We start from the raw sequence: 14,254 nt of genomic DNA on the forward strand, positions 1-14,254 counted from the left end.
AATATTAAACTTTCATAAAACTTTGAGACCTTTTCTAGGGTAAGAAAGGGCCTTGTAACAGTATTTGAACAATTTGATTAATATGCAAAGATCCATATTTTCTTCAGTTTCCAGAAATTTGAAGTCTTCTATTCCATGTCATTTGATGAAGGCAAACTTTCCATTAAACATACTGAACATTCTCTTAAAGGTCATCATGGTGACAACTGTGTTTCCAAAATCATGACTAATTAAAGGCTAAATTGAAAAAAGCCAGCATTGCTATTAGTAGAGGATCCCAGTTGGTACTCTCTCATCATTAACGACAATCGCATTGGGCCATTACTGCTTTTGGAGTCCTGACCTCCCTCTAGTCTTTCGTTCAATTGCTTACTTCTTATATAATCAAGAGGGATTACAGGAACGTCTACAACCAGAGCTCTATTTGGAAAGAGTAAAGGTCCCTCGTTTTAAGGTATGGGGCCTTTTCAGTCAAAGTGACTGCAATTGCCAAGTTATTTTGAATTTATTTGGCACTTTAGTGGGTTGCACTGCGGTTTACCTTTTTATGTTCCTATTTTCAAAATAATAGAAGTGGTGCAATTTAAAGAGAGCTGGAGCTGGGGAAGCAAAGAGAAAATATTAAGCTCTCCAAAGACTTCTTTTTCAGGAAACTGGGAAACTTTCTAGCCTGGAGCACCAGTAATTGATGCCTGCAGTTGGAGAAAAAATGTAAAGAGAAGGAAAGCTCTGTTTCAGTGGGCAGGGAGTCCTCCAGGCCCTTTGCCACGCAGGGGGCATGGTTCCCTGTTCCTTTCTTTGGAGGTTCCTTCTGGCAAACTCTCCGACAGTGCTTTGAGCCCTCTCTCAGTTGCTCTTCTCATGTCCTGCTAACAGCCTTCCCATAAGGCAACTTAGAAAACCTCTGAGGAACAATCACTCAGCTTTGTGAGCCTTGTGAGTCTCTCCAGGATAGGAGCAAGCAACGCTGAAGAAAGACATTTCGCACCTTCCAGCCCCAAAGCCACTATCAGTACACCAGGCCAGCCAACCGCGTAGCCCTGAGGCTTTGCATGAGCAATTCCAGTACCCAGGCACCTCTGTATCAATATTTTCCAAAATCCTCGTTGGAAGAATCAGTTATCCATTATCACAGGAACAAGAGTAAATTTATTTTCGCTGTTGAAAAGGAAAAAAAAAGAACACTCAACTTAAAGGATTAACAGATATTAAAATAATGTTTGTCTAAGGTTAAGCCCAGGAATTAGCAAAGAGTGAACTCTCTGGGGCATTAATAATCTGGAGATAATACCTGATATACTTCAAAGGCCTTACAGGGAGCCTCTCAGTAGCACATGAATTAATATAGATGATCAAGAATTCAATTCAGTTTTTAACTGAGCAGTCAGAGACCAATGCTCAATCACTGCCTTTCATGGCAATTAAAAAACCTGTAAAACAAAAGCATGTTTGATTTTTTACTTTTTGTATTTTAGGGAAGGGTCTACAGGGTGTTCAGAGTCTCACTACTAGATCAGACTTGTAGTGATCCACATGTTGACAGCCTCCCAAGACCTGGGATTACAGGTGTGTGCCAACATGCCCAGTCTCATTTGCCTTCTCAGCACACCCCATGCGTGGGTGGGGGCTGGCACAGCAGGCCTGGGGGTCGAACCCCCAGCACCCCTGCACCTGCTTGCAGGCGCTTTAATCCACTGAGCTACTTGGCCGGTCCTCAAAAGCATGTTTTAAAGGAAGTGCTTCTACCTAACTTGTACAGTGTGAATGAAGAATACTTCATTTTAAACTTCATAAGATCACCCATGTACAATCAAGAACTGTTTGCATCATGTTTGGTGACTTGCTGGAATGTAGGAGCGTCAGCTCTATCCTCTAATCATTACGGATGGCCCACTCTGTGTTACCCGATGTTTCAAAGTATCTACTGAGCAGTTTTCTGGATAATAATGCACAGAACTGGTTAAAAATAACGTATGAGAAAGGAAATTTTCAGGGAATTAGAGGGAAGATAGGATCTCAGCTTAAGCAATCAGATAGTAGAGCAGGAAACAAGGGCTTGCTTGTAAGTAGTTTAATTGGGCAGGCAGTTTATTTGGTATAATAATATAGAAAAATCAGACAAAGGGAGAATGAAATGGCAAGAGAGGAAGCTCATTCCCTAGGGCATGCTCTTAAGCTGATCCGCACAGCATGGTCAGCAAGGCTCAGTTGTCTGGGGATGTTCCGAGGAGATGGATGGGACACTTCTCACAGATTCTTACTCTTGCTTCTCTGCTTCTCGCTGTAGCAGCAACTTACAATGGCAGACATTACTGATAAACTCTTCCTTTTTGGAGAAAAGTTGTCCTATGAGATGCTAGTTCCCTTGCACACAGGTTGTATGTGTGTGATGTGTCTTACAGATTCTGTATGAAAGATCCAGAGAAGCCCTGGTGTAAAATCAAGGACACGTGTTTATTCCAGATGAGATGCTATTCTGTCCCCTCTCACTGAAAATGTGTACTGCCGCAATGGCTGGAGGAAAAGGTGTGTCATGGTTTGTGTCTAGTTGTCCCCCTCAAAGCCTCATGCAGTGATGGGGCAGACTTCTCGAGTTTATGATTAACTCATGCTCCACTGGGATTATGGGTGTGGGCGCTGCTGGGATTATGGGTGTGAGTACCACACCTAGCCTGGGGTGGATAGCCTGAATGCAACATAAGGGAGACAGACTTGCTCTCTGCAGCCATTGTTGCTGCTCTTCCTCCCATTTGCTCTGGCTCTTGTGCTGTACTCCACCACCATGGCTGCTGCCCTCTGCCATGTGCCATTCTTCCATGGAGCCAGCTGAGTATGGACTGAAACCTCCACAAACTGTGAGCTAAACAAACCTTTCCTTTTTTTATATCTGGATCTTGGGTATTTGTCCCAGCAATGAGAGAAAAGTAACCAAGACAAGGTGTTTACTTCTTTGCCTCCTCATGCATATTTGTTTCTCCATTTGGTCTGATCAGTTGTAGAATCTTCAATATTGCACCAAACACAATTTCTGTAAGACTCAGGATAGGAAGACTTAAGAAACAATCAGTGTTTCCTGCTATTGGTCATGTGACTCTAGTTCTTTTTCATTATTTTTTTTTCCCCTCCACTCCTTATTCCAGGGTATTGTCACTCACAACCAGCAGTTTGACTAAATCTAGATTGTTCACTGCATGGACAAACACAGACACCTTCAAACACCTCAACTTCATGAGCCGTAGTGTTGTACTTTCTGAATGAGTTTCACAGTTGTCATTGCAGCTGGGCACAGAAGCAGCATGTAGCACCTCAGTGACTCCCTGGGCTTGCGATGTGCTCCTGCCTGCTCTCACCAGTTCCTGCTCTCCATGAAAATCTGGATCTACTGGCATTCATAATGCAAGAATTGCATTCTGTGCCTATTTTTTCTACTGGCACAGGCAGTCAGAAATGATCAGGCAGTAGGTGTAGCTTCAAGTGGGCAAATCCTTTACTGAAGATCCATAACTGGTGTACACAGCCCCTCTTTGGACATAAGAACCTTCTTCTCCAGGAGAACCTAAATTTTCTGAGAGGAGAAACTCACTTTGTGCACTTGGTTCACATTGAGGGATGATTCAAGGTTCCACACCGTCTAACCCCTTGGTTTCTGGACTCTTGTAAGCATTAGCCTATGTTGTCAATTCAGTGTATGTATTCTGTCCTGGGGGATGTTCCCAATTCTGCAGGGTGGTATCCCCAAGCTGTGTCTGTTTGAACCCATTACATTGCTATTTCAAGGTATACGGTGAGGCAGGTAGGTCCTCTGGCCACTTCCCTATCCTTGTACCTTTTCCTACAAAACATCATAAATTCACCTGAGTTTACTGCGTGAGATCCATGTAGACCAATAAGACGCTCTTTAAATCCTTTGGTGGCAAGACTCTATGTACAAGCTATGTGTATGTTCAGACCATTTTTACTGAGAGACCATCCTTTCCAGGATGGGAAAGCCCAAAGAAGTCAACTTGCCAAGTCCACTGCACTTTCTGTTGAGCATGTCATCCTGTTTTAATTCCTTTAGAACATTTTCACATTCTGAAATTGTCTTATTTGTCATTCATTGCAATTGGAATGCAAAATTCTTGAGGTTCAAAATGTTTGTCTTATACAATACTATATACCCGGGAAGCCTGGTGTGCAGCGTTAGCTGGAGAATTCTGACTCTTCACACTCTGAGTTGTCTTAGTATTTGATAATTGATGTCCTTGGTTTGCCAATCAGAGGGGAAGTTGGATTCATTGAACTCATTTCACACATGAGACAATTTATGTGCGCTGGTTATGGTATAGGTGCTGTGATTCTCTCCAATTTATTATCTGATAAACTAGTTGGCAGGGATATTGCTGAGAGTCACAGGCCAACTCACTGGGTTTTCTGGGTCCAAATTCTGGTTTTCCCAGATCTGAAATGACTGCATCAGGACACGTCATAGGATGAAAGTTTGGCACTAATTTCTTGCCTCCTCCTTGATGATAACATGTCATTTTTCTACTAACTATTCCGAATGGAGCCAAAACTGAACAGCTCATCCTGCCAACAACTGTTTATTTCCCACATAGGCAGGTGACACTTTTTCTGCAGCAGATCTTGTCAGATAACCAGAAGTTTCTAACTTCTCCCTCCTTTTCACCTTTTCCCACATCACTCCTCAGCTGTATCTATTACACAAAATGACAGGCATACCTGAACACCTCATGTGGCTTCTTATGGTGAGATTGCTGCCATTTACACAATTTCTCTTTTGACAGAAAATTAAAATGCCATCTCATCTGGTTCAAAATTAGTTCCCCTCAATCCCACTGGCCACTTGCCAAATTTTTCCAATTTTAATTTCTAAATATATTTTATTCCTGTTTTTTTAAAAACTTGCAGTTCTTATGTTAGTTCATGTGCTCGTGAGTTTCAGTGTAGCTGTTAAACCTCAGCAGACCTCGCTATTTCTGTCTGTATAAAATATTTTCCTTAGCTAAATGTGATGGGATATGTCTATAATCCTGGGACTCTAGGAGGCTGAGGCAAGTGGATTGAAACTCCAAGTCAAGCCTGAGCAAGGTAGTGAGATGCTGTAGACAAATGAAAAATGAAGAAGGGTTGAGGATGTAGCCTAGTGTGAAAGCCCTGGGTTCAGTCTACCTAACAGAAAGTGGGGCTGGGAGGAGACAGAGACAGAGACAGAGACAGAGACAGAGACACAGAGAGAGAGGTAGTTTTTCTCATCCTGTGTCTAATATACTTATCTTCTACCAAGTTCCTAACCATTTGTTCCTTACCGTCAGGGGAGGCTGGCGGGGTTGAATCTAGTACACAGCTATCAGCGGAGACAGAAAGATTCCTGATGACAGGTTTTAAGCCTATTTGTCCAGGAGGATCCAATTGGAATAAGTCCAGTTTCATGTAAATTGTCAATAAATTAATCATACTTCTCTTAAGTTATCTGAGTTAATTGGAGACTAGTCAGTTGCAAAGCTTCTAGGAAAATGAACTCAGGATTTTTTTTTCCACATTTGGTGATGCCCACATACATCCCCCCAAGGGAACTTCATTGTTTTCTGCATGCATTCACCCTCTGTGTTATAGAGTGAGGAATTTAAGGCAGCCATCTGCTGGAGTTACCGGGATAATCCTCCAACAGCTTCCCTCAACTTTTTGGGTATGGGTTTCACTTTGAACTCCTTAGGTTATTACAAAGGACTGACCTTTCACTTCCCAACCATGTTTCCTCCCTCTGTGCTCTCCACCCTCTATCCTGTTGAGTTTCTCAAGTGCCAGTGGCTGTATACTCTGAGCTGTGCTGTGTATGGAGACTCCGCTGCCTAAAGAAGCAGGTCCCCTCTTTTTTATTCACCTGGCCACTTAATACTCATCCCTTTAGTTTCAAGACATCTGGCACATCTTCCTAAAGTCCCAGCAATGACCATACTGACTTGCAATTACTGTCTCACCTTGTTCCTTCTCTCCAGCAGGGTCTGAACTTTGGGGAGGCACGGGGCATAATTTATTTGTCTTTATGTGTTCTGTACCCCCTACAATACCTGCCATGAAATAAGTGCCCTTTAAATGTTAGTTGAATGAAAGAGTTAAATTACTCAACTGTGTGGTCTTCTTGGATTTAGCTTTGCTTTACATTAGTTTCTTCTAGTGTATGTCAACCATCAGTCTCTTATCTATCTGGGATGCATGCCTTACCTACAGGGTAGAATCTCATAGATATATGTAGGCCTTAAGGGGCCAAATTTTTTTGGAGAGTTCAGTTAGATATAAACTTTCAAAAAGGGAGTTCAAAATGTAAAACAGTATAAAGCAATGTATACGTATTTCCCTCATTTTTTCCTTAAAAAAACCCTATTTTAGTTTGTGAAAAATTTACACACAACTCTGAAGTCTATGTCATGAAGTTTTCTCCCTAAAAGACTGATTTGACTTTGAAGTCTAATAAATTGTTTCAAATCTGTATCAAATCAAGTAATATGTTATAGTACATATTTATTTATTGACAAGATGTGTGCATGCTTTGAAAGTTCTGATTCTGGGTTTTTATAAAGCTGACCCAACTTAGGCAAGTGAAAATTTGATGAGGAAAACAGATAAGAAAAAAGATGAAATAAGAAAAAAGAAAAAATATTTTATTTTAGTTGCTTTAAAAAAATTCACATGATTATATTGCAACTGCAAACAGAAATACAAAAATGACACCCAGAATTTGGAGGTAGATTTATTTAATATTGAACGGTCACTGACTAGGAGTCAATTACTCCTCAGAATCTCAGGACCTGATCTCTGGTGGTCTAGGACTTATATGGAATAAGCAAGCAGGAAGTACACAGGTAGAATGGCTGACAACTCGGGATTGGCTTATGCAATGTGCATCACAGTGACCAGCCGTTCCTAAGAGACAAATATAACAGAAATTAGAACAGGAACTATTGCTTGGACAACTAGCAAGCTTAAGTATACTGACTAGGGGGCCATCTTCTGCTGCAATATTAAAAAAATATATTTATTTAAGGATGACTGATTCAACAAATTTAATATTTTTTTCACAAGCATTATGTACTATTTTGTCCATGACATATTTCATTTTTTAAAAGAAAGGGCATCTGAAAGTCTTTCTTTTTTTATGAATTTAGCACAGGGTCTACAGGGTCTCACTACAGAGATTGGACTCATAGTGATTGTCCTGTTTTCGACTTACCAAGGGCTGGGACTACAGGTGAGTGCCACCACGCCCAGTCTCATTTGCTGTCTCAGCGCACCATGCAGGCAGGGCTGGCACGGAATGTGGTGCTGGGGATCGAACCACAGTCTCTGCATCTGTCTAAGCAGGTGCTTTAGTCCGCTAAGCTATCTGGCCAGCCCTCAAAGTCTTTCATTAAAGAGAAATATTAAGAAATGATTTTGATCACTGTCTCCTACATTATTAGCTAATTTTCAATGTGTATTTGAGAGTGAGTCATTTTTTGTCTGTGTGTGTGTGTGTGTGTGTGTGTGTGTGTGTATACATTTGTGCTGAGGGGAAGGGAGTTTTTATCCAAAGATGAAAACATGTATGCCCCAACTCTTCCTTTATTTTGACTATTCTGATTCTTTAAATCAAGTGGATTTCTCTTGATGCATTTTTAAGTGTTTCCTGAGTAACTTCTAAATTAACTGATTAGAGGTCTTATGGTGGAATAGGCCTACAGTCCCAGCATGCACGGAGACTGAGACAGATGGGTAGAAAGCTTGAGGCAAAGCTGGGCAACTTCCCGAGACCCAGTGTCTGTCAAAGTAAAAATTGAAAAAGGACTGGGAATATAAGTCAATGCAAAAACTCTAGGTTCAATTCCTAGTGCCACAGGAAATTTTTAATGTATTTTCATTATGTCCTGCAGGAGCAGCTATCTTTATTTTTTGGTCAGTACTCAATGTCCAGTTTTATTTGTAACTTCTTTCCTTAGAACTCACTGAATTCCTACCTGTCAAAGGTTCTTGCAAACATTCTTTCACATTATCTTTTTTATATTTTGGAAATGCAGCCTCCATCCCAAGTTGATGATTCTCTCAATTTCATTCTTTTCCTCTTTTCCTTCAAGCACTAAGCTCTGATTAAGTTACCCTCTCCAAGCTCCAACTTCTTCCAGAATGTACCCCAGTTTTCATCTGCAGCTGTCTCTGCAAGCCTTCCCACTCCTTGCATTGCCAATCTTTCAGCCCCTTGACCCCTGAGAGCTCCTGTACCGGACCAGTCTTTTGGTATCTTTCATTATTAAAATCTCTATGGTTTACTTATGGCCTGATTGTTCAGGTCTAATGTATACTAGAGAAGGTCTTTTGATTTTTTTGGTCATATTTACAATGTAAAAATAAAATTGACCATATTTTTAAACCGAAAATAATCAGCCAGTGACTGTCAGTTTCATAAAAGATGCTTTGAATTTGTTTTATATTCTGAAAGATAGTAGCCCACTATTTGTGTTTGGTAAAACCATCTATTTCTTATATGCTGAAAACCAAGGGATTTCCTTTATCCCTTGTGCATATGTTTCCAGTGTTAGTAAGGAAACCTAGCCAATGTGCAGGGCCAGCCCCTTCCTCTAGTTCCTGCTCCCTTCTCTTTCAGAATCAATGAGCTTCTTTATTCAGCAGAATATACTTATATTTCATCACCTGGAGCTGTTTCATTCGTCTAGCTCTTCAATAAACCTCCTTCCTTCATAGTATTCTCTATTTTCTCATTATAGATCAGAGCAATTCTGTTACTAACCCTCCCTACTGTTCAAAGGGGGAAAATGAAGTTGTTCTCCAAGACTGGTTAGGACAGATAGAAGCGTGCATTTCCATCTACCTCAGCCCTTTCCAAACATGGTATCACAAGTTCACCTATTCAACTGATAATAAAAAATGAAAATAAATCCAGCCAACATGAGCTAACTTTTTTTGTGGTTTTACCTGGCATTATTTGTTAGTCCACAGACACTTTGTTATTTGGAGAAAGGAGTATTATTAGATTCAAGCCAAATTTAACTACAAAGACTCTTGCAAAAACATTGCATTTCTCTGCTTTTATATTCTCAGGTTAGGAAGGTGTATTAAAATGAGAACATGGTCTCTAATAATTAGCATTATTAAGCATTCATTGTATATGGGGCTTATTTTCCTTCTGTTTATTATCAGGCACCATTGAGCTATTCATTAAGATCATCACACATAAGATGCTAGCAAACATGCACAAAAGATTGTCTTTCTCATCTTAGCCAACAGGTAGTTTGTCTGTCTTCAGTAATTTGGTTCCAAATTTAAAGATTTTTCCACTAATGGAGGAAACAAGTGATTTTTTTTTTTTTAACTATAAGTTTTCTCCTTACAGTTTTCAGTGCCATTGGCTTATAGTGCTTACGTGAATTTGCTCTTTCCAGATTCTCTTGGTACATTTTAGCCATCCGTCAAGGTACCTCAGGATAATGCTTGCCCCAGTAAGCAGACGTATCCCTTCTCTGTTGATTCTGTTAGTATTTCATGGTAATTTCCAATTCAAGTCTCTTCGGTTGCCCAGAGCTGGGTAGAGGACATTGCACACTTGCAGCAAAATTTTCCACAATAAAACTTGCTGTGTATGGAACATGGAAGCCTGGCTGGGCCCGAATGTTCCAGGCTGTGACTCTGGGTGAGAGAGAATCAACAGTGTTGAGTTTATGTCAGGCTCATCCAGCCAGGCAAAGCTGTGGCCTTGGGTTACAAGTGCTTAGGAAAAGATTCATTCCATGACTTTCTCCTTAAGCATAGTATTTAGGTGAATCTTAATGTTCAAGGAGGGCTTTTTAAAAATAATTATGATTGTTAATAAAGCAATTTGATTTCATGGGCCAAAGGGGTAACTCTTCTTTGTAGGCAAAAGTTTTGGGTTGTCGCAGTTTGAGTCCTGGGAGACACTAACAGAGTCTAGCAATGTCTCCAACACTGCCCAGGTGGTAGCAGGAGCAGATCTCAGCAGACAAAGCCCCAAGACAGAGCTGACCTGATCGGACAAATGGGCCCCATCACTGCTTCTGCATGATCATCTTTAAGGGATTCAAAGGAGGCAGAGTTTTCAGTTGTTGTATAAGTTGACTTGATTTCCTTGAATGTCTTGGTCACTTTCATTGTTGGTGGGACAAACTACCCAGCACCCACAATTTAAAGTAGGAAAGGCTTATTTGGCTTCACAGTTGGTAGAAGTTTCAGCCCAGAGTCTACTGGCTCCAAGGCATGGACATATGACAGAGACCCCTGGAGGGGGACTTACGAGGAAAGCTGTTCCCTGAATGATCCCTAGAAAGCACAGAACGCAGGCAAAGGGAGGAGGGACACAAGTCCTTTCAAAGCCACGTCCCTGCTCACCCTCTTCTGATCAGACCCCAGCCCCAAACAACGAATCAGCTGTGAACCCCTATAATCTGATTACCTTCCCAAAGCCCCACCTACCGAATGGGCTCTTGGGATGGTCTAGATATAAATCGTAACACCGAGCTTCTGGGTTCTACATTATTTTAATCTACTTTATCTTGTTTGTTGACTACCATATTGTGTTCAGAAAGGACAAATACTTGGAGATCATAGTTCTGATCTTACATGAAGGAAGTGAGGCTTTGAAAGGGTGAATAGTACATCACACAGTTACCCAATCACATCACTGAGACCGGAGTCCCGGCATTGTGACTCTTGGGCCAGAGCTCCTTTTGCTGTATACTGTTTGCAGGGCTAACTTAACTCTTTCTGTTCTGTGACAGTTAAAACTTTTAAGATTCTCCTAGTTTAGGATACTTTCGTCTGTAAATTCACAAAAATCTGCCCTTAGATTTTGGTGTATTTGTTGTTGAAACAACTGCAGATCTCAGGGTTTATATTGGCTCTCAGCCCTGGTTTATGATCCTAATCCCTTGAGCCATTGCTGAGTAAAGCCCATTCTGACCACATCCATCCTGGCTGTCCCTTATCCCTGAAACATTTTTTGATTGACAAAGAAACATGCAGGTGGTCTCTCCCCTTAATTTTGTATAAGGGCCGTGCACAGCCAATTGCCCCACTGGTGCTCCATGCCCCCTAACTTCTATAGTACATTGAGATCTACTCTCTCTCTTTAAAATTTCTGATGAACAAAAAAATGTTTTGGAGGTAAGGGACAGCCAAGATGGATGTAGTCAGAATGAGCCTTACAAAGGCAAATGCAGCCATAGTCTAAAGGTTGATGTGTCTTCCAGGACCATTTATTCTATCTCAGCACCTTGGCTCCTCTGCCTGCTTGTCCAAATGTAGGTACTCGGTTTTTAGCCCCCTTAAGTAGTGAGATGTTTACATTCAAATAGGTCAGTTCATGCCAAAGTAGAGGAGAAAGACTCAGAACTTCCACTTGCCTGTGTCCTGCTCCTTCAGAGTTTACTGCTTTTGGGTTTCTACCTCAGTCTTGGCCCATGAGACATCTCTCCAAGAACCAAGACAGGTATTCATGTATCAGCCCTGTCCTTTGCTGTCTCTCTTATCTTTGTATTTTAAATAGTCAACTTGCTTGCATCACCAGTGCCAGATTCTTGTGAAGCTTGTATTCCTCACAAATTCTCTGTGATGACGCTGGTCAGGGTACCACACTTTGAGAGTCACTGAGAAAAAAAAAAAAAAGGACTCTTAAAAAAGCAATACAATAAAAGTACTTTTATTTTAAAAAGTGCTTATTTTGAAATAATTGTGTATTTATACAAGGTTTGTAGTAAGATACAGTGTCAGTAAAGCAGATGTTTCTAATTGTTTGCATTGTCAAACCATCTGAGGGTGAGTGCTGGACACAAAGTCTTATTTTTTTACTCTTTAGCACTCCATTGTTTATTTCTTTATTAGAAACACAATCTTTTTTAAAAGATTAAAAAAATAAAAAAATAAACACAATCACACTACATACTCTCAGCAGTGTGATCAGAATTGATTGACAAGATCAGCAAATCTACCCCCCACTCAAGCTTTCTTGTTTCCCTGTTGATCTTCATAGAACCATGATCTCATTTATGATGTAGAGTCTATTTAGTTCTCATGTCCTTGACCTTCTTTCTTTCTTTCTTTCTTTCTTTATTTATTTATTTTTTAAAAAAATTTTATTTATTTATTTGTGTGTATGTGTGTGTGTGTGTGTCCAGCTCAGCCCACCAGGGGGCGGGGTGGCTGGCATGTGGTGCTGGGGGATTGAACCGCGGTCCCTGTGCTTTGCTAAGCTTGTTCAAAGTAGGTGCTTTAGACTACCGAGCCATCTCTCCAGCCCCCTTGACCTTCTTTAATGAAGAATAATTCCCCACTTCTCACTTTTTTCAAAACCTTCACTGTGTTAGCCAGTATAGGTAAGTTATTTGTGGAAAATATCTTTTTTAAATTAATTAATTAATCAATTTGGTACAGGATCTCACTACACAGCTCAGATTCATAGTGATCCTCCTGTCTCAGCCTCCCCAGCTCTGGGATTACATGCGCGCACCACCACGTATGGTTTTGGTGGCCTGTCTCTTTACTCTGGTTCACCTGCGGGCTCTGCCTAAAAGTTCTTTGTTATGTTTTATTTTTAAACAAATTTTGCATCTGGTAATCTAAACAACTGATTTGAAGACAGAATCATGTAATACAGCAACCATTGTTGGATTCTTACTACTTTGTTCAGTGAAACTTTGTATCGTTTCCAGTGCTATTTTTTTTTATTACTATTTTTTTTAAAGAGCTCTTGGGCTAGCCAGATAGCTCAGCAGATTAAAGTGCTTGCAAGCAGGCGCAGGGGCCAGTGATCCCCGGTCTTGCCATGCCGGCTCTGCCCTGGGGCCGGCTGAGACAGTGATTGAGACTGGACGTGGTAGCGCGTGCCTGTAATCCCAGCACTTGGGAGGCTGTAAACAGGAGGATCACGGTGAGTCTGATCTAGTAGTGAGACCCTGAACACCCTGTAGACCCTTCCCTAAAAATACAGAAAAGAAAAGGGAAAAAGAAAAAAGAAAAAGAGCTCTGCTTGCATGGCATGCAAGTGATGACGCCACGCTTTCCTCACAGAGTCGCATCAGGAGGCAGGGGTCACTTTGCCCCACTCCTGGTGATGTCAGTTTTGAGTAAGTGTATTGAGATGGAGTCAGCTAGGGATCTTGAGTGTAATTTAATTAATTAATATGTTGTACTTATGGTGTAAAATGTATTTTTTGGGGATATACGTTGAGATAATGTAAATACCTCACTTATTAGTGTTTTTTTTTTTTTTTTTTTTTTTTTTTTTTTTTGATATAGAGTTTCACTGTGCACATCACACTGGCCCTGAACTCACTTTGCAGCCCAGGCTGCCTCGAACTTGCAGCAATCTTTCTGCCTTAGCCTCCCAAATTCTGGGATTACAGGTGTGAGCTACCACTCCTGGCATTCTCTTGTTAGTATTTTTTTTTAATGTTATGCTGTTTATTTAACTTGGAAAACATTTCAGCATTCTAAACATACAAAAAAAAAAAATAGTACAACATTGCAAACCATGTTTAAGTACAGAAGCTTCTTGAACCTTCTCTGACTCTTTGCCAAAGGAGAGTTCTACAGTTTGGAAACAAACAGTTTAGCACTTAACTAAAAAAAACAAAACAGTAATGAATCCAAACCCTTCTCATGCCAGCTGGCCCTCTCAGTCCCCAGCTAAGACAGGGCAGCAGGACACTAGGTCACTGTATACAGAAGCTTACTGGATGCGTGCCCTAGCCACAGCAGCAACAGGCCCCAGGTCCCTTCTCAGTGGCATCTGCACCCGGCCTCAGCGCTAAGCTGGAAGCATCGAGGGTTTGCCTGGGTTGCTTTGCTCTTTTTACAAACTCTCGATATGTACAGTTGGTAACTCATGGTTTCTAGCCAATGACCATAGAGTTAACACCATCTTGCAACTTAAAAAACGAACGCCAGAGACATTTCCAAATGCCTTTTCACAGCCACAGCAAAGTGCACAGAGCGAGGAGAATACAGGATGCCTTTCAGTTCAAAAATGTTTGGAAATATGTACAGCTCTGATCCAGTTTCCCAGCGTTCCAGACCTCTGTGGCCACGTTGAGCAATTACTGCCAACTTCCGGAGCATTTGAGAGACCGCATGATCGCAATCTGGTTGGCATTCAACCTAAGAAAGGGTCAGTCACAGCGCTCCCGTACTCTAAGGGATTCACAAGGAGACAAATTGTTTATTTACCTCCTCCCCCTCCTCCTCCCCTTCC

The 14,254-nt window shown here is 41.1% G+C and overlaps 1 pseudogene; it reads right to left on the reverse strand.

Annotated features, from left to right (window-relative positions):
- Positions 1 to 13,932: 13,932 nt before the first annotated feature.
- The window catches only part of LOC101586297, a 3,374-nt pseudogene continuing 3,052 nt past the window's right edge, over positions 13,933 to 14,254 (reverse strand).

Source organism: Octodon degus, unplaced genomic scaffold, assembly GCF_000260255.1.
Source record: "Octodon degus isolate 3935 unplaced genomic scaffold, OctDeg1.0 scaffold00009, whole genome shotgun sequence".
NCBI classification, from domain to species: Eukaryota; Metazoa; Chordata; class Mammalia; order Rodentia; family Octodontidae; genus Octodon; species Octodon degus.